At 46.5% G+C, this 27,679-nt stretch overlaps 1 protein-coding gene across 2 annotated transcripts in view; it reads left to right on the top strand.

The window, feature by feature from the left end:
- Window positions 1-27,679, top strand: part of B4GALT4 (beta-1,4-galactosyltransferase 4) — a 60,659-nt gene that overhangs the window by 13,607 nt on the left and 19,373 nt on the right. Inside the window, exon 1 of one of the 2 annotated variants that reach the window (XM_034788936.1) lies at window positions 10,643-10,780. The exons of the other annotated variant lie outside the window; for it this stretch is intronic. The gene's annotated coding sequence lies outside the window, so the exon portion shown is untranslated. Of the gene's footprint in view, window positions 1-10,642; window positions 10,781-27,679 lie in introns of those variants that run through there. 2 annotated transcript variants of the gene reach the window in all.

The following is a 27,679-nucleotide window of genomic DNA, read 5'->3' on the forward strand; positions in this document are numbered from 1 at the left end:
CAATGTCGATGCTTGCCCCGTTAGTGTGGACTCACAAAGTCGAATTACTGTCCTTAGTGTGGATACACACATTCGACTTTGTAATATCGATTCCACATATTCGATTTAAGTACAATCGAACTACTCTCGTAGTGCAGACATACCCTCAGTCTTGGAGCGACAAACCTTTCCTCATTGAAATCCCTCTTAAATCCCTTCTTCCATGATTCTCACAAAAACTGAGATTTTTAAAAATATATGGAACTTCCAAATTGTTTCCCTGTGTGTCTTCTGTCGACCTTCTAGTTTATCAACTCATTGCGGCCGTGATTGCTGTTGTTGCAGTTTCTTGTGTGCTGAACACAAAGAGACTTATCATATAATAAATAATGACAATTAGGAGTGCAACCAGCACAACTGTTTATATTCTGGACACAAATGGGATTTTTCACTACATGTGATGTTCTAACCAGGCCCCATAAATGCACATTGGTCTTTTTCTTTTAATTCATAAATTCCCTCTCTAAGGGATTCTGGTTGTGTTCTACACACTGACTTAAACAAAGCCAATCTGCTGTTGCCTGGAAATGTATTGCCTATTGTCATCTTTCTAAAATACTATCAGTTCAACAGAACCCTCAGCCACCTATTGCCATATCCAGCCCTACCTATCTCCTCCAACATCCTGCTGCAGGAAGGTCACTAGTGCTACTATTAAACTAAAATTTAAGAAGAATAGTCAGAGGAGAGCAAAAGGTCATTGAAGCTAGATCAGACTATGACTGCTTCTTCCAGAAACTGACAGAGATAAGTGTGTTAGCAGCCAGTTCCTAGGCTTGGTGCATGGTGGTTGAGCGTCTGTGTTACTTACACTTTCCAGACTACTAAATGCACAGTAATTCTAGAACCGTGGCTGGAAGTTCTCTGCCTTACTGAGGGCTGGTCTATACTTAAGGCAGCTTACGTCAGCCTAATTATGTCACCTTCCTCCCACCTATGTAAGTTCTCTACTACACTGACATATTAACTCCACCTCCAGGAGAGGCATAAGGCTTATGTCGGTATAGTTAAGGTCACACCATGTCTGTGTAGACACTGCATCCATTACATCTGTCTTATCGATTTCACGGCAGGACCCATGAAATTGACAAGGAAACCCCTTCTTCCCTGGAGAGCTGGATGGCTTCGGACCCTGCTCCCGGCTGGGTGCTGAAGCCTGGGCGGCCTCCCAGTCTTGTCAATTTCAGGCATGAAATTGACAAGGCTGCCTGGCTTCCAGTGGGTGGGGGAAGAGTAGCCCTGGGTGGCTTCTGCCTGCTCTCGGCAGGGAACGGGGAGCAGAGGTGATCTGTTGGGAGCCTGTGGGGCAGCCAGGTTCCTGGCAGGCAATGGCCAGTGGAGCTGAGAGAGCAGCTCTCAGCTGCCCACACTATCCCTCTGAGGTCAGTGGAAGTGCTCCTGGTGAGGATGTGCATCACCGATCGAAGGAGAGTAGTATGGACATGCACCACTGCAGTAATTATTGTGATGGCTGGTAAGTTCACATAACGTAGATCAAGTTAGGTTTGTAGTGTAGCCATACCTTAAGTTTAGGGGTGACTGTTCCCTGGGCTCTACCTGCCCAGGACCATCCAAATAGTAAACAATTGTATTAGCAGAAAGAAAACGTACTAGCAAAGTTTTGAAAGGCCTGCAGAAATGAAAATGAGCTGAGCATATTGTACATGAAATCTGGTCTGTTACTATTTGCCACGAGAGTGTGCATATTCCATGTTTTTCCATGTGTCTTTCCCCCTATCCCAACAGTAGACCCTTGTCTAGCTGCTGATCATACTCAGTTGTTAACCTAGTGGTGAAGATGACAGCAACAGAGTGATGTTGAGTCAGTTTCACTGTGCTGGGTCACCAAAAAGGCATTCTGAGGCAAATCCCATCCCTCTAATGCCACCTTCCAGTGGTAACAGACTCTCTTATGGCTGAAATGGTGGGGAGAGACAGGGGCACAACTTCATGTGGGCGTGCAGTATGGAGGCAGTTTTAGGACAGCTACTGAGGATCTACAAACATATAAGTCCACTAGCCAAGCCCCCTCCCCTCAAATGTGGGAGAATGCCTATAGCCTTGTTCTGGCTGTGGTAGCATCCGCTTCCATAGCCAGGTAGCTGAGGGGAAACACTCCAAGATGTTTGGCCCTTGCTAATGCTCAGCTGTGGTTACACAGGCTGTGCACTGAATCCAGAATTTGGACATTTCTGTAGGAGTAGTGTAGGTGGTGGGTGTAACGGGTTGCCCCTGGGGTGCCACCTGGAACTGGGGGTACCACTGAGTCCTCTGACCCACCAGCCTGTGCTCCTTCTCACACTGTGCTGCTGTGACATGCTGCGACAAGCTGCAAAGCCCTCCAAGCTTGCACTTTCACCAGCATTCACACAGGTAGGGGGACACCCAGCTGCAGTTACATGCTGGCTCTAACCACCAGCCTAGGACTCCAGAGCAGTACCATCCCGCCCTGGTCAAATCTGGCCAGTATATGGGTTTAATACCTGGTCCACCTCTCCCTCAATGTGAAGACCATGCACACTTGTAACCAAGCTGAGATTTTCCCCAGACACCTTAGTCAAACGCACACTGGTTTGGATTAAAACATAAAATAAGTTTATTAACTACAAAAGAATAGATTAAGTGATTATAAGTGATAGCAAACAGATTACCTAGTAAATAAACAAAACCGCAAACTGAGCTTAACATACTAGATGGTAGGATATGAATTAGCAAATTCTCACCCTGAGTGATAAACAGGCTGGCAGATTCTTAAAGCACAAGCTGCCTTTGCTTTGCAGCTTGGGTTTTCCAGGTTTTCATAGACAGGCTAGAAATCCCTTTAGCCTGGGAACATCACTTCCCCCAGTTCAGTCTTTGTTCCTCAAGTGTTTACAGGTGTGTTGAGGTACCATCATGATGCTATTGTCCCCCTTTTTATATCTTCTTCCCACTTGCTGGAAAGCTCTTTTGCTGTGACCTGGGTTAAACAGTTCCCATTGTGTAGTGCTATCTCTGAGAGGTTTCTATTGTACACAGTTCCTGGGGTGATCCTTGTGCTTGTGTGCATTTCCTCAATAAGCCATTAACATTGTTTGGTCTTTTTACTGTTGTACCTGAAAGGCTGCTTGTGGGTGTTTACAACCTCACAACATGTTTCAGTAACACATACATAGCCAAACTTCATAATTTCACATACAACAATAGCACATACAATCCAATGTGATATTAATGTCTAGCAGATCAAGACTTTTAGAATGATACCTCACAAGGCATAGTTTGGGCAAAACATATCCTACTTACAGGCAGTCCTCGACTTTGACGTTCAATTTTTGACAAACGTCACTTATGATGTTTCTGAATTGACACCCTGATTCAACTTACGACATTAGTTTCGACTTTACGATGCTTGGTCCTGCAGTGGAGTGGATTGTGGTTCTGAGTTAAGACGTTTCAACTTACAATGCAATTTTCAGGAACCAATTGTGTCGTAAGTCCAAGTAAGTCGTAAGTCCAATTGTGTCGTAAGTCCATGCCTATATATGATAGTGGTGAATAAGGAGGTGCCTGGATGTCACACTGGGTTCTTGAGGGGAAAAAAAGGTGGGGGTGGAGGAAGAATTATCCTATGGCTCATTGGCATAGCGCTGAACTACTATTTCAGGTGGGAAGAGGCATCCTTTGAACTCTCGCCTGTTAGGCTCATTAAATCAAATAGGAGGCAGGCTTCCAACTCCACCTTGTGGTCTCCTGGTAGAGATCTTTAATAGAGGTGAGTGAGAGGGCACGGTCACCTGTGCTCGATGCCTACAGAAACTTCCACTGACCACCTCCTTACAGAGAGAAGAACCTCTACATCTCTGACTATGGAGTGGCTGGGGGATTATTTTCACAGTCTACAAACCAAATGTTGCTGTTTTCAGTCTTAGGACTTTTGGTTCTTACTCTACTCAGTTATACAACTGGATGGAAAATCCTGCTCTATCTGGCATTTTTATCTTTAAAACTGAAAGGGAAAAAAAGGCCGGACGCTTAATCACCATAGTATAGACTTCCCTGTTAGTGATCAAAGAACTCCAGTGGGTAGATGCTAACTCCTCTTTGCAGGAGTCAGGAATTTGCTCTGTCATCCTTTGCCAAACATTTCCCATCCTTTGTTCTGTAGTGTGCTGCTTGGCTGCTGCCCTCCAACCCAGAGAGCTGCATTTCAATAGAATTGCATTAATACAGTTTGTGGCATGTGTTGGGATGAAAGGCATTGCATAAATGTAAATTTATCTCTATAAAGTTTTAGGCAGCATTATTTCTAATACTTTGCCCTCTTATAACAATATTCTTCTTAGGATATCAAAGTACTTCACAAATATGAATAAAGTCTCTCAATCCCCCTCTGTATTAAGTAAATGTTATTAACCCCTGTGACCAGGGTCCTAGTGGAGTCAGCTATGGTCACTCAATTAGGGTGAACTGCAAAGAATGGGGCAGACAATCCCCATAAAGCTGGTGGATATTTCAATACCTAGATTTACCAAGCCAGCAAAAAACAGCTTCTTTATTACGTCACTGGTTACTCAGAAGTCCAAACAACACAGTTCCCTTAAAATGATCCAGCCTCAGGCCTCCATCCAGGTACTCACGTCAAATATGATGAAAAATTCTGTAAATCTTATTTCATCATATAAAAGAAAAGGTTCTAACAATCCCAAAGGATCGTACACGTTACCTCCCAGGTTATTGAATATTCCAGCTCTTACCCAAATACACGCTACAGCCAATTCGTATTAACTAAACTCAAATTTATTAAAAAACAAAAGAGAGAGAGAGAGAGAGAGAATGGTTAAAAGATCAATATACATACAAACATGAGTTCAATTCATTCGGTGCAGATTCATAGCAGAGATGGTGAGCTTTGTGGTTGCAAAGAGTTCCTTTAGAATTCAGTTCATAGGTCATAGTCCAATGTCCAAATCTCATATTCAGGGCGTACCAGCATAACTGGGACCTCAGTCTTGCGACTCAAACTTACCTTGAAGAAGCCTAAGCAGATCTGAGATGACAGAATCAGGACCCAAGGATCTTTTATACAATTTCATGTCTTTTGACAAGTTGGAATTCCTCAGGGAACAAAAGGTAATGAGGAGGTCCATCACCGGTATTTAGCTATATGAATTAACATAAAGCCATTTGCTTGTTCCTCCACCATTCACAGTACATTTCAAAGAGAGATGAATACTGAGATATCCCATGTTTACAATTCATTTAAATGACAGGATCTTCTTTTGACCTCTGAATTATCAGAATACAGCATAGACAGGGACTGTTGATTACATTGTGGACCCTACTCATACATATGTAAATACACAAAAACACAAACATGATCTTCCCCATATGTCTTCTATGGTTTATTTATTTTGCAGGATGTTTAACCTTTTCTAGCCATGCGTCACAACTCTATTTTACAGATGGGAAAAACTGTAACAAACAGAATTAAGCCAACATTTTCAGAAGTAACCTCTCATTTGGAGTGCCTTGATTTTTTGGATGCCCTAGTTGAAACACCTAAGGTCTGATTTTTTTCAGAGCTGCTGAGTAATACAGCTCCCATTGCCTTTAACTGGGGCTGTGGGGGCTCAACAACTCTGAAAACTAGACTCAAAGCATCTCATCCTAAAACCAAGGAGCCCAAAGCTCACTCTTCAAAACTTCGGTCTGACTTGTCCACGGTCACATACAGAGTCAGTGGCAGAGCTGAGAATAGAAGCCAGTTGTCATGACTGAGGCATGGGCAGTCTGACCTAGTGTTTGTGCCAGGAGTTGGGTTGGGTCAGATGCCAGGAGGTCAGTCAGAGACAGGGCAGACCACGAGTCAGGTGGCAGGAGGCAGGCAGGGTCAGGTTACCAGGAGATTGCAGTCTGTAACCTGACACCTAACCCCAATCAAATAGCGAGGCCAAGGATGAACGAGGGTCGGAAGCTATAGTCTAGGATCTGTTGCTAGCAGGGTCTAAAGCAGAAGCAGGGAGGTTGCTCAAACAGCTCCCCATCATCACTTCCTGGTTTTATATACTGGTATTAGCCCACCCGGTGGCTATCAGGGGCTGCACTTCCTGCCGAGCCTAGTTTTGTGGGGTCCTCCCAAGGACACCTAGCCTAAGCCTCTAGTGGTGATGTGGAGGCATCAGTGGTCCAGAACCCCCATGGTCCTAGGTTCTAGCCTTCCAGATTCTTACACCAGGAGTCTTGGGTATAAACCCTGTATGCTTGTCTACATGAACATTAAAGGCAGCTCTACACTTAAAGCTGCTGTAGTGTTTTAGTGAAGATGGTACTGCGCACATGGGAGAGCTTCTCCTATTGGCATAGTTAATCCACCTCCACGAGAGGTGATAACTACGTCAACGGGAGAATTTCTCCTGTTGATGTAGCACAGTCCACCCCAGGGGTTAGATTAGTATCACTGTGTTGCTCAGGGATTTGGATTTTTCACACCCCTGAGCAATGCAGTTATACTGATTTAAGTTTGAAGTGTAGACCTGGCCTTCATTTGCAGCAAGCTGGATGTGACTGTACCCCATACTAACTAGCTATGGCCTAACTGTCCATGAGGACGCTGCTGACATGCATTAACAGTTTGTTAGTGAGTTTTGATCTAGTCCTCTTTGAAATGGGACTAAATGCATCCGAAGAAGTGGGCTGTAGTCCACGAAAGCTTATGCTCTAATAAATTTGTTAGTCTCTAAGGTGCCACAAGTACTCCCGTTCTTCTTTTTGCAAACACTGAGTGGTGGGATCATATCATGATGCACGTCTGAGATGACGAGCAGTGGCTGCAGAACTTTCGGATGAGGAAAGCAACATTCATGGGACTGTGTGATGAGCTTGCCCCAGCTCTGTGACACAAGGACATGAGAATGAGAGCTGCCCTGCCGTTGGAGAAGCACGTGGCGATTGCACTGTGGAAGCTGGCTACTCCAGATTGCTACCGATCGGTTGCTAACCAATTCGGAGTGGGAAAGTCGACCGTTGGACTCGTGTTGATGGAAGTCTGCAGGGGCATTAATCGCATCCTGCTCCGAAAGACCGTGACTCTGGGCAACTTGTGTGAGATTGTGGATGGCTTTGCACAAATGAGCTTCCCTAACTGCAGAGGGGCAATAGATGGCACACATATTCCAATTCTGGCACCAGACCATCTAGCCACTGAGTACATTAATCACAAGGGGTATTTCTCAATGGTTCTCCAGGCACTTGTGGATCACCATGGGCGTTTCCCAGACATTAATGCAGGCTGATCTGGAAAGGTGCATGATGCCCAAATCTTTCAGAACACTGGCCTGTTCAGGAAGCTGGAAGGAGGGACTTTCTTCCTGGACCAGAAGACCACCGTAGGGGAAGTTGAAATGCCCATTTTGATCCCGGGAGACCCTGCCTACCCCTTAATGCCGTGACCCATGAAGCCATACATGGGGCAACTTGACAGCAGCAAGGAGCAGTTCAACAACAGGCTGAGCAAGTGCAGAATGACTCTGGAGTGTGCATTTGGCCGTTTAAAAGCCCGCTGGTGCTGCCTCTATGGGAAGCTGGACCTGTCTGATGACAATATTCCTGTGCTTATAGCTGCGTGCTGTACACTCCATTATATTTGTGAAGGGAAGGGTGAAAGCTTCACTCAGGGCTGGACCGCAGAGGCTCAGCATCTGGAGGCTGTTTGAACAGCCAGGGACGCAGCGTGGTGCCATAAGGATCAGGGATGTCTTGTGGCAGCAATTTGAAGCTGAAAGCCACTAATGTTTGTTGCTATGCTCAGGAGTGCAGTGCTTGTAATGCTAGGAGAGATTGGTGCAGACGATGCAATATGTGGGTTTAACATAATTGTATGTTGCTTTGCAGGGCTCTTTTTGCTTTCAATTAATAGAATAAAGATTGGTTTCAAACCAACACAATTCTTTTATAAAAGAAAAACAACCGGAGGAGAAAGTCAAATCAGAAAAAAACATCAGTGGGGATGGGGGAAGTGAAGGTCCCAGGAGGAGGAGGAGGGGTCCTGGGATGGCTAAAGATTTGTCCAGGGATCATATCCAGCCTTCTCCTTTGGAGTACAATTCAGTGGGTGCTGTGCTTCAGCAGGGCCAAACTGCAGAGGGACGGGTGTTGAGTGAAGTGGTTAGTGCTGGACTGTGAGGGGGGAGGAGTGGAATGTCACAAGTATAGACTGGAGCCAGGAGGTTGATAATAGTGTGTTAGCAGGGTCTGGGGGGAGCATGAGAAAGAGTTTTGCAACAGCGGCTGCAGGGGAAGGCGGGCGTGGAGCTGCTTGTTTTGCAGTGCTAGTATCTCCTGGAGTGTGTCTGCTTGGTGCTCCATAACCTTTAAGAGCTGCTCCATGGCTTCATTCTGGCGTGCCACGTTCTCCTTTCAGTCCCTCTTCTCGCTGTCCCGCCACTCCTTCAATTCCTTTTTCTCGGCAGCGAAGTGCATCATAACCTCACGCAGAAAGTCCTTCTTAGTTCTTCTTGGCCGCTTTCTAATTCTGTGCAGCCGTTCAGCTGTCAATAACAAAGGGGGAGGCTGGGCTCCCGAGGTCATCTCTCTGAAGTTTAAACGCAACATTTTACAGAAGCAGTATTGTTTGCAGCACAGACAACACTGATTCAATGATTTAAAACACAGCCAGTACTCACACACCTGTCACTAACTGGCTGACCCCAGGCAAGCACACAAGACCCCCAAAATGGTGAGTAACCGCAGGGGCAGGGTAAATCACTCTTCCCAGACCATGCTGTATACTGGGCACGTGGCTCTTGGGAAGAGCCAGCCCTTTGCGGGGGCCTGATAATCATTCCTGTCCCCACACTTTCCACAGGATGTGATCATTATGGAAAATATCTCGCTGCTGAGGGTGAGCAGGGAATCAAGGGAGGGTCTTCTCCAAGCCTGTGGCTTACGCCCTGGCCCCGGTACAGCTCACCTGTGTGTAGCAATGGTCCCCTTTCCCCTCCCCCCGGTGATGGCACAGTGGCGCGGGAAAGTTACCATTAATAGGGCAGTAAACAAAGCAGCTCTGCCCAGTATCTCCACGTGATATTCCTGGAGATCTTTGAGGGAGATTCCTATGAAGTGAGGGAGTCTATCAACAGCCTGTTCCGACGCTCAGACTAGGCATGCGGTGGGAGACAAGCCTGCTTTTGCAACCCTCCTTCCCCCAACCAACTCGCTTCAGCAACTCCCAAAATCAAATCCACTTACCACGGGCCTGCTTTCCTGTTTGCACTTCGCCAACATCCGACAGCAGTGATTGGCTAACCTCCTCCCTGGTAGAAAAGAGCTGGCTGTATGCATTTCTGACCTCCGAGTCATCCTCTGCCTCTGGGTCCCCCCCCTTCCACATCCTTGTCCAAGATTTCCTCCTCCTGGCTCAGTCCATTTTCAACTCGCACGTGAGCCACCCAAGTATCACCAAGTATTGCGTCCAACTCTTTGTAGAACCGGCAGCTTGTGGGTGCAGCACCGGAGCGGCGGTTTGCCTCCCGTGCTTTGTGGTAGGTGTTCCGCAGCTCCTTCACTTTGACTCTGCACTGCAGTGTGTCCCGGTGATGTCCCCTTTCTGTCAGGCATTGTGAAATCTGTCTGTAGGTCTCACAATTCCTATGGCTGGAGCACAGCTGGAACTGTACAGTCTCTTCTCCCCAAATGCTGATGAGGTCCAGCGGCTCGGCATTGCTCCAAGCGGGGGATCACCTGGTGCATGGAGCAGGCATGTCCACCTGGAAAGATGCACTGAGAACACTGCACACACTGAGCAAACGAAGGGGACTTTCAAAATTCAAAAGGAATGTATTGGGTGGGGCTGACCGTTGGTCACCTGAGGGCAGGGCAGTAGAGTTCAAACCGATGACCAGAGAGGGGTGAGAACAGGCATTGTGGGACATCTCCCAGAGGTGAATCACAGCGCTGTAATTGAACACTGCGTCTACACTTGCACTGTAGCCCTGGCACAGAAATCTGTACGCCTCTTGTTGGGGTGTTTTTTTTACAGCACTATAACTGCAGTTTCTGCGCACTAAGTGGCTTGGCAGTGTGTACACCTTGGGAGTTACAGTGCAGAAAACTGCTTTACTGCGCAGAAACTTGCCAGTGTAGACAGGGCCTGAGATAGGTGTAAGAAGTGCATGTCTTAGGACATAGTGACAAGGTCTGTATGGAGAGGTCTGTGGGTGTGGCTGGGGAGGAGGGCTTGGAAGATGGTGCTAGGCAGATTAACCTAGGTAAGGATGATAGAAGCTGTACTTGAAGAATCTCCATAAGGACAGAGGCTATGGGGGCTCAGGTGAAAATCTTTGTGTTTACGAGGCTCTTAATCCTTCATAATCCAGACTTCTTACTGTTATTTTTGCTCATTATTTGTATTGTGGTAGCGTCTTTGGCAAGCTGCCCTCCTAGATCTGTGTGAATGCCTCCAGGATAGACTGCTGTTTGCTTTGGAAGATAGAGAGAAGCTCTTTGCACACTCAGAAAGGGGGCGGGGGAAGGGAAGAGGAGCATGTAGGAAGGGATGAGGGAGTGGCCTGTGGGGTGGAAAAAAGCTGAAAGCGTTGACTTAATTTTTTTTTCCTGTGGTGTTGAGCTGACTCTTTCCTGGCATGAGGCAACAAAGGTCTCTCTGTGGTGTGGGGTTTCACGGCTGAGAAGTGTCTGCCATTCACACAGGAATCTCCATAACTCTGCACAGAGTGACTCCTCTACAGGAAAGAGAGCAGCAGCAGTAAGTAGATCTAATATGCTTGCTTCCTCTTGGTTTGAAAAGATGAAGTGGGGCGGGGGGGAGAGAGAGAAGTTGGTTTGGCGGGGGTTGGTGGAAGCGTAATAGCCGTTGAATTCAGTGTTCCATTTCTGGATGCAGACTGAAAAGTTGGTTGAAAAGATTTTCTTTTGGAAAAGGTGGAGAGGAAATTTAAACTTAGTGTGTAAGGAAGTGTCCTAAAGCAGTGACAAGAATTAGAGTTAGCTTAATGGAAAGCTAAAACATGTATTGACCTGAAAAACCTGTGAGAAGGGGCTGGAATAAGCATTTACAGAACTCAGGAGCTGGGGCTTTCCTGCATAACAAGCAGATACCATAAGTCAGTATTTCTACTGAGTTGCCGGTAAACAGATCACCTCCTTGGAAGCTGTGGGCCAGAATGTTGTTTTGTCTGTCCGTGCTGCCTTCGGCAATAACCTTGTTTAAACTTCGGGGGTCCAGTTTGAGTACAGATGTTGAATCGTAAACTTCAGAATTCTGATCTGATAAACACTGTCCCAAGAACTCTTCTATACTTCGGTCCCTGCTACAGCATGTGTGGACCCAAATGTGTTTTTCAGTATGGGTTGAATTTTATCCCTTCTTTCAGTGGAACTGGTGTATTTCCACTGAGTGGGGTGTATTCGGAATTCCCTGTACAGCATGGAGCCCATTTTCATGGATCTGTCAGCATGCTGTCATGCAAGACATGAAGGAGGCAGTGGTTGTTAGGCTGGGGCTAGATTGTGCAGAAATTATCAGGGTCAGAGAATTTGCCACTGTACGGATCCCCGAGTTGCTCTGCTGCTGCTCCCCATCCAGATTGCTACGTAGGATTCTTCCCCCTCTCCAAGGCTTAGCTGAACTACCTGGGCTGGAATATGGGGAGAGATCTTTTCACTGCAGGAGCTGTTACCAGCTCAGCCCGTTACTTTAGGGTATGCTCATTGTCAAAGTTAGACTCAGGACTCATATTTTGTCAGACCACTCTGTTTTATTAGCACAGCGCTCTGCTAATAACACCCAGATAATATGAGCCCCCATGCAAGATTCAAACAGTCTTACTTATACATATAAAAGGGTGCGAACTAAACAGGGACAGAGAGAGCAAAATTGTAAAATTTGCCTGGGGCACAATATGCATATCTTGCTTCCTTATTAACTCTTATCGATCTAAGGCTAATGCTTCACCAATTGCCCTTAATGGAGCAATTCATTAACAGTTAATGTCTGCTTTCCTGATACCTGGATTGCAGCATTTCTCATTTCTACTTAAAGGTACATACTGCATTCTTTAATTCATTCTATTTCTTTAATATAATTCATTTCACTTTCACATCATTTATTCAGGTTACTCTTCGGGGGAGGAAGGGGGTAGTACTGTAGTTCCATCAATGTACTGCTTGTGTCATGTGTGTTTTCATATGGAGCTCTACTTCTCCCTTATGCAAGTCCCCTCCCAATGGAACCATCCTGCAGGACCTATGTTCTCTAGGGCTTGGTTCCTCCAGCCCCAGAACTGGATGAACTCACACTCACACTCTCTCTCTCTCTCTCTCTCTCAGTGGACTGGGTCAATCAGCACTATTATATGTCCCTGGACTCAATGGGCTGGATCAAGCAGCACTTGCAAGCTGTCATCCTTATGTGTCCCAGATTCAGCACGTCCCTATCCCCACTCTCACATCACAATTGTACTGGCAGTAACCTACTTGATGAGCAAACCCCACAGTATTTTGGGCGCTGCAGGGATCTTTAGCTTAGGTAAAAGGAGCGTTGCTATAGAGTAAATGGGGGAAGCTAAAAACACAAATGAGTAAAGTTCAGCAAGAGAGAGAGAAGCAACCAGCTTAACCATAAAAGTTATTTATTGAATAATAGTGATGACTACACAAGGAGGGCTAAACCAACATAACATACATTATTAAAGGTTAATACCTAAGGTAGAAAGGAAAACAGAGAGAGAGAGAAAGAAGGGGATCTCACCCATTCCATGAGGGTGAACTGGTCGGGGTTCCCAGGTGATGGTGGTAGCTCAGGGTCCTGAGTGCTGGAGACAGGCAGAGCCCCCAGCACAATCAGTCAGGAGAAGATGGAGTCTCACTGGAACTGATGCATAGTTTGGATCTAAGCATCAGAACACTTACTTGAACATAGATAGGGTTTTTTTTAGAGAAACAACAATGGTTCAAGGGAGAACACTAGATTTGTTTATGGGTAAACTGGTGACTCAAGGGTTTTCTTTAGGCTAGACAATAGGAGCTGATCACTCTTGGCTATGGGTGGTGTTTTCTTCCAGGGAGCTCACAATGCAACTAGGCTGCTTCAGTATTTTGGATATCAATCAAGGATTCATTACTAGAATTGGTCTGATAACTGCTGAGCTGGGTGTGGGCAGGCATAGGTTCATTAACATCTGGAGCAGAGATTCCCATGATGCAGTGCTTCTCTGCTTTTCTGGTCCCAGAGTTCAGTGCAGTTCTCTGTTCTTCATTCTGTAGGCTAATCCCTGTCCCATCTTTCATGCAGATGAGGCTAGGGAAGTTGTCTCTGCTCTCCATTCTGTATGGAAATGGAGATGTCTTAATTTTGTCACTCTTGTCAGGCCAGGTCTAGGTGTGTCTCCCAACGCCCTTCAGTGCTCTCTGCAAGCCTTTTTTCTGATCTGTCTTGGTTCAAGGAGAGACCTGTGGGGGTGGGGGGGTGTCCCTCATGAGTCAGACACACCAGACACTGCGCCCTGGTTCTCCAAAAACACAGAGTTGACTGGTATCAGAGCCCCTTGTGGATACACTAACTCAGTGTGTGAGTATGCAAATGTCACTGATATGTGTTGTACCTGGAGGATGGGCAAATTAATTTGCTTGGTTTGGCAGGGTTGGTTGCAGTTTTATATAGAGATGTGGTTTGCAATACATATCCTGGTATTTGTCTGTCTTGAAAAGTAGGGTCTGATGTCTGACACATATCGTTCTCAAAAATCTGATAGCACTGTTGGTAAAGCCATTGACTTTGGTGTTCTGGCTAAATTCAAATTTGGATAATTATGTTTTACCTACTTGTATTTTCCCATGGAGTTTCAGTTGGGTATAATGGTGTTCTTCGCTTCCTGTCCTAAACTGCAGTATGTTTTTGCTGTGTACTGGTAAACATTCTACCACAGTTGTGATTACACTTCATCGGCGGGGGGAAGTGATTCCTTTTTATATAGTTTGTGAAGTTATTGTACAAAATAAATAAAATTTTAAGTCTGTGGATGTTTCTTAATTATCTCTGCCCACAGTATTCAGGTTTATCTATTGTGAGAGGAGTTTATCTAACGGCAAAGTCAACAGTTATAGCTTGGTATCCATATTTATAAGGAATAATTGGCTTGTATTAAAATACATAGATGCAGGCAGAACCATATTTGCAGGGCCTTGGAGGTACGAGTTCTTGCTGTAAAGTTTATATGATAGTACACTAGCTGACCAGGGCTGGATTAACCTTGTGTGGGCCCCGGTGCCAAACATATTTGTGGGCCCCCTTGTAGTCATGGGCTTCGAGTGTGGGCCTGGTGTTTCAGTGCCATTGGTGCCATACTATACCTGGTACTGAATCTCAGAGACACTTTTCATTTTGATCACACACCTCTGCATGACTATATGCATTGCCGTACACAGCTCCCTCAGCCCCCAGTTTCTCATTGAGCTGTACACCCATGTGGATTTACCAGTGTCCACAGTGAGTAGAACTTTAATAGTGATCAGGGGAAACTTCCCACAGATTTATCTCCTTCCTCATTCAGACCTTCTATAGCCATGTCTCCAGTACCACCCTATGTCACCAGTCACTGTATGTGGTTTTGGTCTCAGCTCAATAAAGTTCCACAGCTAGCAGATACCTGATCAATTCTGACAAATGCCTCCCTCAGCACCCATCCTTATCCTGCCATATACATACATACATATAATATAACAAATATATATAAAAACACATCTCATTACATTTCCTATACATCGCATTACACATTTTTGGATTGGATCAGTTACTTTGCAGGAACCAATCATTGTCCATGCTTGACCTACTCTTTACCTTCTCTCTACATTCCTAACTTATCTTGTTTATAATAAATGGTTCTTTGGGTGTTCTCCCTCTTATCTTAGGTGGCTCAGTCATTCTGTCTTTTTAGCCTATAATATAAGGTGAGTGGGGAAACTTGAGTCATATATAGTCTTTCTGTAGCGGGGTGGTGACCTGCTCCAGCCCTGGGAGAGGGCTGGCAGGCTGTGAAAGAAAGGCCTGGGCTGATTGGGGAAGCAGCTGCAGCTGGGCCATGCCCCAATCAGGGCCCAGCTAGCCCTATAAAGGCTGGGAGCCAGGAGCAAAGACTCACTCACTCTCTCTCTCTCTCTGCATTTAGAGAGAGAAGGGCCTGGCTGCAGGGAGCTAGAAACAGAGTACCTGAGTGGAGCAGGGCTGGGGACAGGCTGAGGAGCTGGGGAGCTCCAGCCTGGAAAGCCCCAGGCTGTGGCCTAGCAGAAGGCCAAGGGGTACTCGGGTTGTAGAGGGCAGCACAGGGGTAGGCCAAGGTAGCAGGTCCAAACCCAACCTTGCCAGTGATGAGTAGGCTGATACTGCAGTCTGCCCCAGGGCATGGGGCTAGATAGTGACTGGCAGTAGCCTTATACTGAAGTGAGGTGGGAATAGTGGGTGGGGATTCCCCAGGGAGGGGAGACCCTAAGACTGAGGGGTTACTGCTAGGGGGCAGCACCCCAGGTACAAGGGCTTTGGGGTCCAGGGAGGGACATGGGGGGCCAGAGGACAGGCGGATCACCAGCCTGCAGAGGGCACTCCAGAGCTGGAAGGAGGTAATTCCTGGAAGTCACCAGCAGGAGGTGCTGCAGGAGTGAGTCCACTCCTCTACATTTTTATTAAAATAAAGAGTTCCCCAGTCTGGACTAGTAAATATGGAACAAATGCAAAAGAAAATTATTTCTACACAAGTATGTTGGGGTTCCCTCTGAGACCTCTTTCTATCCACTCAGCTTCCCAAAAACTCAGTTCGACTCCAGGCTTCATCGCTTAGGTATCTTTATTTGGCATATCCCAATGCTACCCTGACTGAGTTAGTCAGACTGAAATGCAAGTGGGGAGAAGCAGGGTACATTAGAGCTTCAAATTTACTCAAACTCCCTCCTTTTTTTTTATATATATATATAAAAATATTGTGACAGACCCAGACCAGTGGGGTACAGGAGTCTGGTAGAGGGCAAATATACTGGTTACTGGATGAGTAGTTTTCTGTTCCCTGAGTGACCAGAGCAGGGGCTGCACTAAAGTAATCAGGAACCTGCTAGAACCAGCTAAGGCAGGCAGGCTAATTAGGGCACTTGGAGCCAATTAAGAAGCTGCTAGAATCAATTAAGGCAGACTAATCAGGGCACCTGGGCTTTACAAAGGAGCTCATTTCAGTTTGTGGTGTGAGTGTGAGGAGCTGGGAGCAAGAGGCACAAGGAGCTGAGAGTGAGAGGGTGAGGGTGCTGCTGGAGGACTGAAGAGCACAAGTGTTATCAGACACCAGGAGGAAGGTCCTGTGGTGAGAATAAGGAAGGTGTTTGGAGGAGACCATGGGGAAGTAGCCCAGGGAGTTGTAGCTGTCATGCGGCTGTTACAGGAGGCACTATAGACCGCTGCAATCCACAGGGCCCAGGGCTGGAACCCGGAGTAGAGGGCGGGCCCGGGTTCCCCCCAAACCTCCCAATTGACCTGGACTGTGGGTTCTTCCAGAGGGGAAGGTCTCTGGGCTGTTCCCCAACCCACATGGTGAATCTCTGAGGCAAGAAAATCCGCCAATAAGCGCAGGACCCACCAAGATAGAGGAGGAACTTTGTCTATATATATATATATATATATATATATATATAATCTCTGAAATAAACTCAGACTTGCTAAAGTGATCGGTGAGTTACAGGATGAATTGAAGCCTAAATCCCCAGCCTAGAGGGAGAGGGTATGTGTGTTCCCACCCCGAGACAGGTGACAGCTTGAGGCATGAGACCTGAGTGGGGGTACCCACAAGGAGGCCATGAAGATGTCAGAGGTGTCATTACTGTGAAACTGACACAGGCACACTTCAGGTGAGGGTAGCTATTTTACCTTGTTTAAAGGAATACATTCTCTGAAGTGAAATCTGCTGTTAATGAAACCAAGCCTATAGATGATTGTAGTAAAGTTGCTCTTGGTCAAATGCCTTTAAACAGAGTAAATTTCCAGTATGTTAAGAGCTATATAAAGATAACTATTTTATTTAACTTAATATCCCAAGGTTTCCTAGAGCTCATTGCAAATCACACAATATACAATGATAACTCACCCACCAACTAAGGGAAACTACCTCTGGGGAGAAATGTATCAGTTGTTTAATGATGCATGGCAACACAGTGGTTTATGAAAGATAGTGAAGATGAATATTTTATCTAGTAGAAACTAGAGGAAGAATTTAGGTAGGCAAAATGTAAATGTGAGCTGAAATTTGGCCAGAATACCAGGGTTAACAATGCCTTCTTCTACGTGAAGGGGATTTTTGATGACCACAATTGGGAGTCAGAGCATCGTATGAAGTTTTACTTCAGTGAGTAGTACAGTAGAAATGACAATGACACTAGAGGAATAGAAAGATCAGATAAGGCAAAACATATTAAATGACAACTGAATGGGACTTGAAATTTTGGTGGAATGTACTGATATTTCAGCAAGCACTATTAAAGAACAAATGCTACCCTGTTAACTTAATTTCAAACTCAAGAGCGAGCAGTGATTTGACTCAAGTTATATCAGTCACAATATTTTGCCCTTGCCTCCTGTTACCTTCCTTCCTCAAATTTATTGGTGTGGTATGTCTGCTGGTGAGATTAAGCAAAATGTGGGAAAGTGACTTTTCAGAGCTGAAGTGACATATTCAGTGAAAATCTCAGCATTTTGTTTCCTCCTTGTTTTCCCTTACCTTTTTCCATTTCTTCCTTGTAGTCTTTTCATCCCTTTTTTTTCCCTTATCTGCTGTTGTCTCCCTCTCTTTGGCCTCTTCCTGACTGAGCTATTCCTTTCCTTTAGCTATTGCTCCTTCACCTCTTCTTCTTCTTCTTCTCCTCATTCTATTGCCTCCTCAATTCTTAGTTGTTTTCTCTACTCCCTTGGGTTGCTGCATGCATATTCTCTCTCTCTCTTCACTACCTGTCCTGATATGCTCTGAATGCTCTTTCAGTAGCTTGCAGTTCATACATAAAGGAGCAGGAGAAATGCAGAAATAGATAATGGGTTGAGTACTGGTGGCTGCAACTGACTAACAGAAAAGTCAACCTGGCAGTGACCCTAGCCTGGTCAGTCACCCTAGCAGCACACAAGGAGGAGAGGAGTGAGGGCCAAGCTGCTGCTGGACTGCTTTGGAGTCCTGTAGCCACTGCAGCCCACCTCCAGCCTGGAGTTTAAAGAGAGGAACTGGAAGAGACCTGATACCCCTCTCATACCCTGAACCCCCTCCCATCACATGGGACACCTGTTCCCTTAGCTGATCTGTGGAGTAGAGTGTCAGGTAACAAACCTCCAGCCATCAGGGTGATCCACTGCTAGAAGAGATTCACATTCACTTGATCACCCACTCCACAGCCACATGCTAAAGGTTGACCTGCCTATCATTGTCATTGCTCATGTGAGGAATAGCTCTGTAATGATGCTGGCTTTGGTGGGACCCAACTGAGTACCAATTCAGGACAAATGGCTTAAAGCAGGGCAGTTATAGCCCAAGGCTGGGGTTCCTGTGCACACCAAGGCAAGGCAAACCAAACCAGCCAAACAGAAGTCTTCAGTTTTACCCCACTGGCTAACCATAAGTCACACAAGCAATTTCCTTAGACACTCAGTTTCCCAGTATCCCCATCATTGCCACTTGTTATGGGGACGAATGATTATGAAAACCAATACCCCAGTAAAAGAAAAATGGCTCTCCTGATACAAAGGACCAAGCCCCAGACCGAGGTCAATATACAAGTTAGATCCTACCCACAAATCACTCTGTTGCCAATCCTTTAGAATCTAAAGGTTTAATCATAAAAGGAAAAAGATATAGATGAGAGCTAGAATTGGTTAAATGGAATCAATTACATACATTAATGGCAAAGTTCTTGGTTCAGTAATGGAATAAACTGCAGGTTCAAATTAAGTCTCTGGAATACATCCACAGCTGGGATGGGTCAGTCAGTCCTTTGTTCAGAGCTTCAGTTTGTAGCAAAGTCCCTCCAGAGGTCAGAAGCAGGATTGAAGACAAGATGGAGGAGTTTTCAAGGCCTTTTATATCCTCTGCCCTGTGGAAGATCACAGCAGCACGATGAAGCCTGGAGTCACATGGGCAAGCTACATGTCCATGCATGACTCAGTTCTTTACAGGCTGACGCCATTGTTTACACGTTAGTTTGAAGGTTCCTAGGAAAGCTCAGATGTGGATTGGCATCTCCCAAAGCTCATTGTCAGCCAGGTGTTTCTTGATCAGGCACTTACTGAGAATAGTTCTTTCTTAAGAAGCTGACCAAATGCTTCACTGAGGCTACTTAGAATCAAAACACATTGATATTCAAATACATAGCCAATATTCATAACTTCAACAACAAAAATGATACACCCATACAGATAGCATAATCAGCAAATCATAACCTTTTCATATATCAGGGGGTAGCCGTGTTAGTCTGTATCTACAAAAACAACAAAGAGTCTGGTGGCACCTTAAAGACTAACAGATTTATTTGGGCATAAGCTTTCGTGAGTAAAAACCTCACTTCTTCGGATGCATCCGAAGAAGTGAGGTTTTTACTCACGAAAGCTTATGCCCAAATAAATCTGTTAGTCTTTAAGGTGCCACAACCTTTTCATAGACACCTTACACAACAACCTTTGTACAATATTTGTTGCAACTATATAACAGTGATCTATATGGTTACAGGTTATGTCAGTAAAGTCACAAGCTCCCAGTTGGGTGGCCACCTAGTGAAGCCTCCATGAGGTGCTGGAAAGGAAGCATCAGGGTGGATCAAGAGGTACCAGGCTCAGCACAGACCTAATCCATATAGCATGTAAAATACCAGTGGCTGCTGGCAGCCCATTTACACTCGGTCCTTCAGCTGTGGCTAACACCAGTGAAGCTGAACTTGTATTAGCAATGATGGGAAATGTTTTCAAAATTCTCTTAGTACAGATAAAGGTTATAGAATCTTACAGGCTTGACAAACCTGTATGTTTCTAATTTAAAAGCAAGCAGGCAACTCCCTGTCTCACCAAAAACAAACAACACTTTTCAGGCTGCCTTTATCCGTCACAAAGATGCCAAAAAAGGAAAACACCCAATTGTTTCCCCCTTTGCAGGTCGTCTTTAAATGTTGTGAAGCTGGTGCTTCCTCTGATCAAAAACAGTACTGTGCATCAAGGCCACATGGTTGAGAGGATGAAGAGTCCTGAGCTGATTAGAATGAACTTCGGAGCCAGAATTCAGCGGTCGCCTAGCAGGCAGCCTATGAATCCCAGCCTTAGAAAAAGGCAGCTGCTGAACTGTTTCCCAGCAGGAAGCTCAAGGTGGCTCTGCTTACATATATGTTCACTTGGCACATGCTTCAGGTGACTATGAAGTGAGAGAGAAGTGTTCCCAGTCTTTGATTATTGTAACATTTCACCTGGGTCTGATTTTATTCCAAACCAGTGAGTGTGTCAAGATTTACAGGCTCAGGAGATGGTCTGGTAATTTTGTGGCAGAAGGGAGGTGCTCTTGCCAACAGGTCTGACATTGTGAATATATGGGTGCAGGTAATACTTCATGCTCTAAACAATGCAATGGCACCTTCATCACAGAACCGCCTGCAGGGTCACCACCTTGGACACCTGTTAAACAGAGCCACAGCACATAATGGCTGCAGAGCTGCAGTAGAACATAGCCAGAGTGGGACTGGGAGCCAAAGAAAGGAGTGTTAGAGCGGCTGGACTCTTGGGTCTCACAAGAATCCCAAAGGGCACACAAGCAGTGTTATTTCATAAACCAGTGTTGGAGAAATGTTAGTGACTTTGCCATCTGCTGTAACTGTGGCCCTTTCATCACTCAGTCAGTGGCCATTGGCACTCCATGTATCTTCATACCATTTTCAGAGTTATGAGTGGCAGACAAGATGTGCAGGGGCTACTGTTGCTACTAATGCAAGTTATGTGCACTGTTTCTTCAAATCCCATAGTACAGAGGTTGGGGGAGGTTCTAGGCAGTGAAGCAGAGACAGGCAGCATATCTTTAGGGATAATACTGTCTTCTTTATTTTAAAACTGTTTCTTGTTGATTGTCAGCAGAAAGTTTAGCATGACTGGAGGTAGCACTAAAGTGGGGGAGCTATTGAGAAGGTATTTTTAGTCAAGGATATCTAGAGCAGAAATGGAGGGGATTAGTGGAGGCTGGTGGTGGGGTACGATTTCCACGGCTGACTTAATATGGGGTGGGAGGAGAACTGTATAGGGCATGGCATGGAGGCAGAGAGGGGCCTATCAGCTAGCAAATTAAGTGTGGTTTGCTCACGTAGGACATGTAAAGCTGTGGGGTTTACTGAAGGCTGAGGGAGGAAGACGTTTTCAGGGGGCATTATTTGAAGGTAGGTTTCTAGTGTGTTCATGGTAAGGGAGACAAAATGGGGACGCTCAGTCAATGAACTATTGGCTGCATCTGTGGTGTGGGGCTGCGAGCTCTGCTCCCAAAACACCCTCCATGGTGGGGATAATGTACAAATAGCTGAATTGGTTTTGGCAAATCAGTGTGGACACCGGCCCAAACTTAGCCAGTTCAGCAAGGCTAGTGAGGACATGCTGAATTGTTTGTGCATGATCCTGTTCAGTTAAGTGTCTACTATGGATGACACTTAACGGTGAATGAGGGATGCGGTGCCTAGTTCTTGTGCCCTCCTTCCCTCTGCACAGCCCACTTGAGTCACAAATAAGGAAGAGATGGGAAGAACTTGCTGCTGCACTGAGTAGGGATCCTGTAGCCACTGCAGCCTACCTCTCTCCCTGCCAATGCATGTCCCTCTCATCAACCCCTTCTAGTTTGAAGAGCTTGGTCCAATACAAGATATTACCTCACCTACCTCATCTCTCTTATAGTTTGAAGAGTTGGTACTGAGAGAGCCTGGAGCATTGTTCTTCCTTCAGAACTCCCATCCCCACCAGCTAAGATACTCTCCTCTCCCACCCAATCCTCTAAAATCTTCTAGAGAAGACGCACCTACCTCATGAACTAAAGAGATCCTATCTTCACATTATCACTCAGCCTTTCTATCAGAGGGAACCTATTCCCAACCAGTCAGCTCACAGAACTTGGGTGAGTGTGGAAGAATTAATTGATTTGTAGGGGGAGAGAGTGAGGAACTGATGGATGTTTTTGGGGAAGAGCATTTTACCCAGAGAATGTTCCATGCCTTGCTAAGGGCACGTCTTCACTGGCAATGTTAAAGTGCCGCCGCAGCAGCGCTTTAACATGGCTTGTGTATTCGGGGCATAGCGCTGGGAGAGAGCTCTCCAGTGCTCTTAAAAAAACCCACCTCCATGAGGGGAATGGCTCCCAGTGCTGGTGCACTGTCTACACAGGCTCTTTACAGCGCTGACACTTGCAGCACTCGGGGGGGGGGGGGAGTGTTTTTTCACACCCCTGAGCGAGAAAGTTGCAGCGCTGTAAAGTGCCAGTGTAGACAAGCCTTTAGTGAGGTAGAATGTTTTTCAGAGATTCCTTGTTAGAATGTTGGCAGGATATCACTTGAACAGGGGGGGAGGGAATGCAAGTGCTCATGGAGCAGAGGTTGCATTTTTGGCACTGTGGTGGTGTCCCCATGCTTCAGAGTTGGCACCCCAAGGCCACTTCTCTGCATGTGCCTCATCACCAGTAACAAGGATTCTGCAGTCAGAATTTAGTTTGCTCTGAGAGTAGCAAGAGAAATAAACTGAGTCAGTGTCTCTTAGTTGTTTGCTCCCTCGGAGTAAAAAGCTGTAAAACTGTGTGCTCATCACTAAAGTTTGTAGATGCAAGATTCAGTATGCACAAGGAGGAGATCTGCTGAGATCATTATTATATAGTTACTTTTATGACTTTGTGCCTTAAATGTGAGGGGAGTACTCTGCTGGATAGTGTAGTGGCTGTTAATGAGTGACTGTGGGAACCTTGAGTAAATTATTTCCTGCTCTGTATTTCTGTTTACCCATCTGCAAAATGGGGATGAACTTCCGCACACACTGTTAATGAGTGACTGTGTGAACCTTGAGTAAATTATTTCCCCCTCTGTATTCCTGTTTACCCATCTGCAAAATGGGGATGATGACATCCACCGCACAAGGGTGCTGGGGATTTAATTTGTAAAGAGCTTTGAGTTCCTGTGATGAAAAGCATTGTGTTTTACTGGTATTCTCATTACCCATGCTGACCTTTAGCTGCTGCCTCTTGTTTTCCTTCTGTAGTGTTTGTTGATGGAAGGTGTAACTTACACCTTCCACCAACTTGAGCTGGAACTTCCAGTTTGACATAACCCTGCTAGATTTGACTGAGCTAAAAATAGCAGAGCACTGTCTCAAGGGCAGGAGAGATAGACAAGGGGGAAGGATTGAGAAGAGGTGAGGCTTTAATTTTACTTGTGTTTTTGGAAGGGGAGATTCTACCCTGTTGCTTTTGCAGATGGGAACTAAACATTTAGTGGGGAGGTGTCAAATATTATTGCACTATTCTCCTCTCCCGAGTTCATGCAGTCTCAGGGCCTTTCCCGCTCTACTTTTGAAACCAGAATGGCAGTGTTCCCCCCACTGTCTTTTCAGCTTTCCTATAGCCCCTAAGTTCTCCTCTCTTATCCCCATTTAACCTTTCCCAGTTTCCTCTGGGAGCAGGAATTGGGGACCCTGGGGCTTTGCAGGAAGTAGTGTTCCCTCCTTCCTGCTTGCTGCTTTCTGCCCTGCAACGCTATACAGAGCATCTCCCTCTCCTTTCATCTGGTGCTTCTGCCTCACTCATACCACAGCCCTGTGAGGGGGACAGGAGAGAGTTGTTCTGAATAGCTGCTGCTAGGTGCCAGCATTTTCCCTGAAAAGCCAAGAGCCCTCTTCTCCTACCGAAGAAGGTGGAGCCAGGGGTGGGTAAAACCAAGTCACCTTGCCAGCCACAGACTTGTCCCTCACACTCAACAGTGCCCAGCTGAGGAAGTGGGAGGAGGAGACAGATTGTGGCCACATAGACCCCCATCCTGAGACAGCTCTGCTAGTTTCCCCTTTATTTTGTGAAGCAGTTCAAAATAACTTTCCTTGTTCTTAACACTGTCTATGTTTGATCCAACCTGTATCTCTGGCCTTGTCTCTCACTGCTCCCCTCGTCTCAGTTGGCACCAGCCTTCACCTTGTCCTTTCCCACTGCTTCATCACTATAGGGAGTTGGTGCCAGAGCCTTCTCCTCTGCAGCTCCTGCCATCTGGAATAACCTCCTGAATCTCTCCTTTATCAAACCTCTTTTTTTTTTTTTTAAACCATAGTTCTTGGTAGCCCTAGTCATAGACCAACCCTCCACTGTGCAAGGGGCTGTAGAAATACAGAACAAAAAAGGAAGTCCTTGCCCCAAAGGGCTTAGTGTTGCATCTCTGACCATCCTGGCTAATAGCCATTGATAGACCTATCCTCCATGAACATATCTAGTTCTTTTTTGAACCTGTTATAGGCTGCTGCTGCACATTGAGTGCATGTTTTCAGAGAACTATCCACAATGACTCTAAGATCTTTTTCCTGAGTGGTAACAGCTAATTTAGACCCCATCATTTTGTATGTCTAGTTGGGATTATGATTTCCAATGTGCATGACTCTGCACTTATCAACATTGAATTTCATCTGACATTTTGTTGCCCAGTCACCCAGTTTTGTGAGATCCCTTTGTAACTCTTTGCAGTCTGCTTTGGACTAGGGATGTAAAAGTCTAACCGGTTAACCGATAAGCATCAGTCTTATTCTCCTGGGGAAATTCTGCATGTGCACAGAATTCATGTCCCGCACAGATTTCTTTTCTTCCCCACAGAAAAATGTTTTTCTGACAGGGAATCAAAGGGAAGCTGCAAGAGCAATCATGCACCACTCTCTAGCAGTGCAGGTATAACGTTTCAGGCACCCAGAGCAGCTGGCGAAGAGGTAAATCACCACAGGGCTGGGGACTCCCCAGCCAGTGGCTCCTATCCTGAGCTAGGATTAGCTGCTAGTCCCTGCTGGGCTGGAGGCAGGAGAGGATGAGACTTCCTCTTCCCCTGCAAGAAGTGGCTGGGGTTGTTTCAGACTCACCCCCAGAAACCTCCCCCAGCTACAGGAAGCTCAGCATCCTCCCCTGCTTCCTGCCCCCATCACTCCTGTATGTGTGTGTGTGTGTGTCGGGGGGTAACTGTATGCAGAGCTACTCCCCTCCCATCCACCCAACCCCTCTGCATCCAGACCTCCCATACCCAGACACCCCTGCCAAGCCTCACTCGGTACATCCAGAAGCCCCCTAGCCCTTCATATCCGAACCCCACCCCAGTGAACCTCAACCCCTGCATCTGGAGACCCTCGCACCCAGACCCCCTGTCTCTGAACCCCCATCCCTGCATCCAGACCACCCCCCGCTGAGCTCCTTGCACTCGCACCCCACCCTGATACACCACCCCCTGCACGACCCTGAGCCCCCACATCCAAACCCCCATGCCACTGATCGCCAACTAGCTGCACCCAGACCCCCACCAAGCCCCACTCCCCTAGCACCCACACACCCCTGCTGAGACCCCCACACCCATACCCCTCTGCTGAGCCCCAACAACCTTTTATCTGGAAGCCCCTGCAGAGTCCCATTGCCCCTGCATCTGGAACCCCCTGATAAGCCTCTGTTCCTCCAGATCCCCCCCACACACCGAGACACCCCACAGAGCTGCCTGCACCCAGATTGTCTCACACTGAATCCTCTCACTCCGCATCTGGATCCCCCCACACTGAGCCCCTCCACACTTGGATCCTGCCTGGTTGAGCCTAGCTGCCCCGCACCTGGCACAGAACGGCAGGGCCCCAGGGTGTTTCTGGGGCTGGGGCAGGCCCAGGTCTTATGCTGTGTCAAGGTTGGGTGCAGCCTCACTGCTGAGTCAGTGTCCTGGGGGTAGAGGCTGCAGGGTGAGGGCCGTCCTTACCCATATGAAAGCACGCAGCTGTGTGCTACTCCAGCCCCTGCTCTGGCTCTTCCCAAGGGCCCCCGCCCTGCTCCGCCCCACTCCTTCTCCACCTCTTCCCAGCCCCACCCCCACTCCCCTGAGGGTACATCTACACTACAGGGGGGAGTCGATTTAAGATACGCAAATTCAGCTACATGAATAGCGTAGCTGAATTCGACGTATCGCAGCCGACTTACCCCGCTGTGAGGACGGCGGCAAAATCGACTTCTGCGGCTTTCTGTCGACGGCGCTTACTCCCACCTCCGCTGGTGGAGTAAGGACGTCGATTTGGGGATCGATTGTCGCGTCCCAACGGGACGCGATAAATCGATCCCGAGAGGTCGATTTCTACCCGCCGATTCAGGCGGGTAGTGTAGACCTAGCCTGAGTGCGGGAGTGCAGCAACCTGGCCCCAGCCGCGCTGCTGGGGAGTGCTGGGGGGTGGTTCCCCCTGCCCCCCGCTCCCCCCCTGCAGAGGCCTGGGGCCCAGCCCCCCTCCCGCCCCTGCAGAGGTCTGGGGCCCCACATGCACCCCCCACATAGGGCCCCAGAACAGCTAGGGACGGCCCTGTGTAGGGTGATCTTCCACCTTCGTGCAGCCAGTGGCCTGTGCTCCCCACTGCCATCCTGGAGCCTCTGCATTTATTTATTGACAAATAAAACTTGCAGAATTTTAAAATATTGTGTGCAGAACTTTTAATTTTTTGGCACAGAATGCCCTCAGGAGTAGTCTTACCAGTTTCGGTTAACAATTAAACTCTGCCTGCTGCCGGGACCCTGTGCCTGGCGGGGCCAGCAGAACAGCTTCACTGTTAACCGTTTAACCGATAGAATTTTAGTAGGTTAAATGGTTACTATTTTTAAACCCTATTTACATCCCTACTTTGGACTTAACTATCGTGAGTAATTTTGTATATTCTCCAAACTTTGCCACCTCACTGTTTACCCCTTTTACCAGATCATTTATGAATATGTTTAACAGAGCTGGTCCCAATACGGATCCCTGGGGATACCACTATTTACCTCTCTCCATTGTGAAAACTGACAATTTATTTCTGCCCTTTGTTTACTATTTTTTGACCAGTTACTAATCCATGAAAGGACCTTCCCTCTTATCCCATGACAGCTTTGTTTAAGAGCCCTTGGTGAGGGACCTTGTCAAAGGCTTTCTGAAATTTTAAGTACACTATATCCAATGGATCACGGTTGTCCACATGTTTGTTGGCCCCTTCAAATAATTCTAATAGATTGGAGAGGCATGATTTCCATTTTCAAAAGCCATGCTGACTCTTCCCCAACGAATTGTGTTCATCTGTGTGTCTGATAATTCTGTTCTTTACTACAGTTTCAAACAATTTGCCTGGTACTGAAGTTAGGTTTACCACCCTGTAATTGGGATTGTTTCTGGAGCCTTTAAAAAAAATTGTTGTCACTTTAGCTATCCTCCAGTCATCTGGTACAGAAGCTGATTTAAGTGATAGGCTACATACCACAGTTAGTCTAATTTCTCTCTTCCTTGTATGGTGTGCATCATGAAAAAATATCATAGCTATGTGATCATGGGTCAGTGAGAGGGAGTGTCTTCTGGACATGGAACCTGTGAGGTGGTTGGGGGAAGAAATAAAAGGTTGGATCTATCATGCTGTCT

The sequence above is a fragment of the Trachemys scripta genome, chromosome 1 (assembly GCF_013100865.1).
Source record: "Trachemys scripta elegans isolate TJP31775 chromosome 1, CAS_Tse_1.0, whole genome shotgun sequence".
NCBI lineage: Eukaryota > Metazoa > Chordata > Testudines > Emydidae > Trachemys > Trachemys scripta.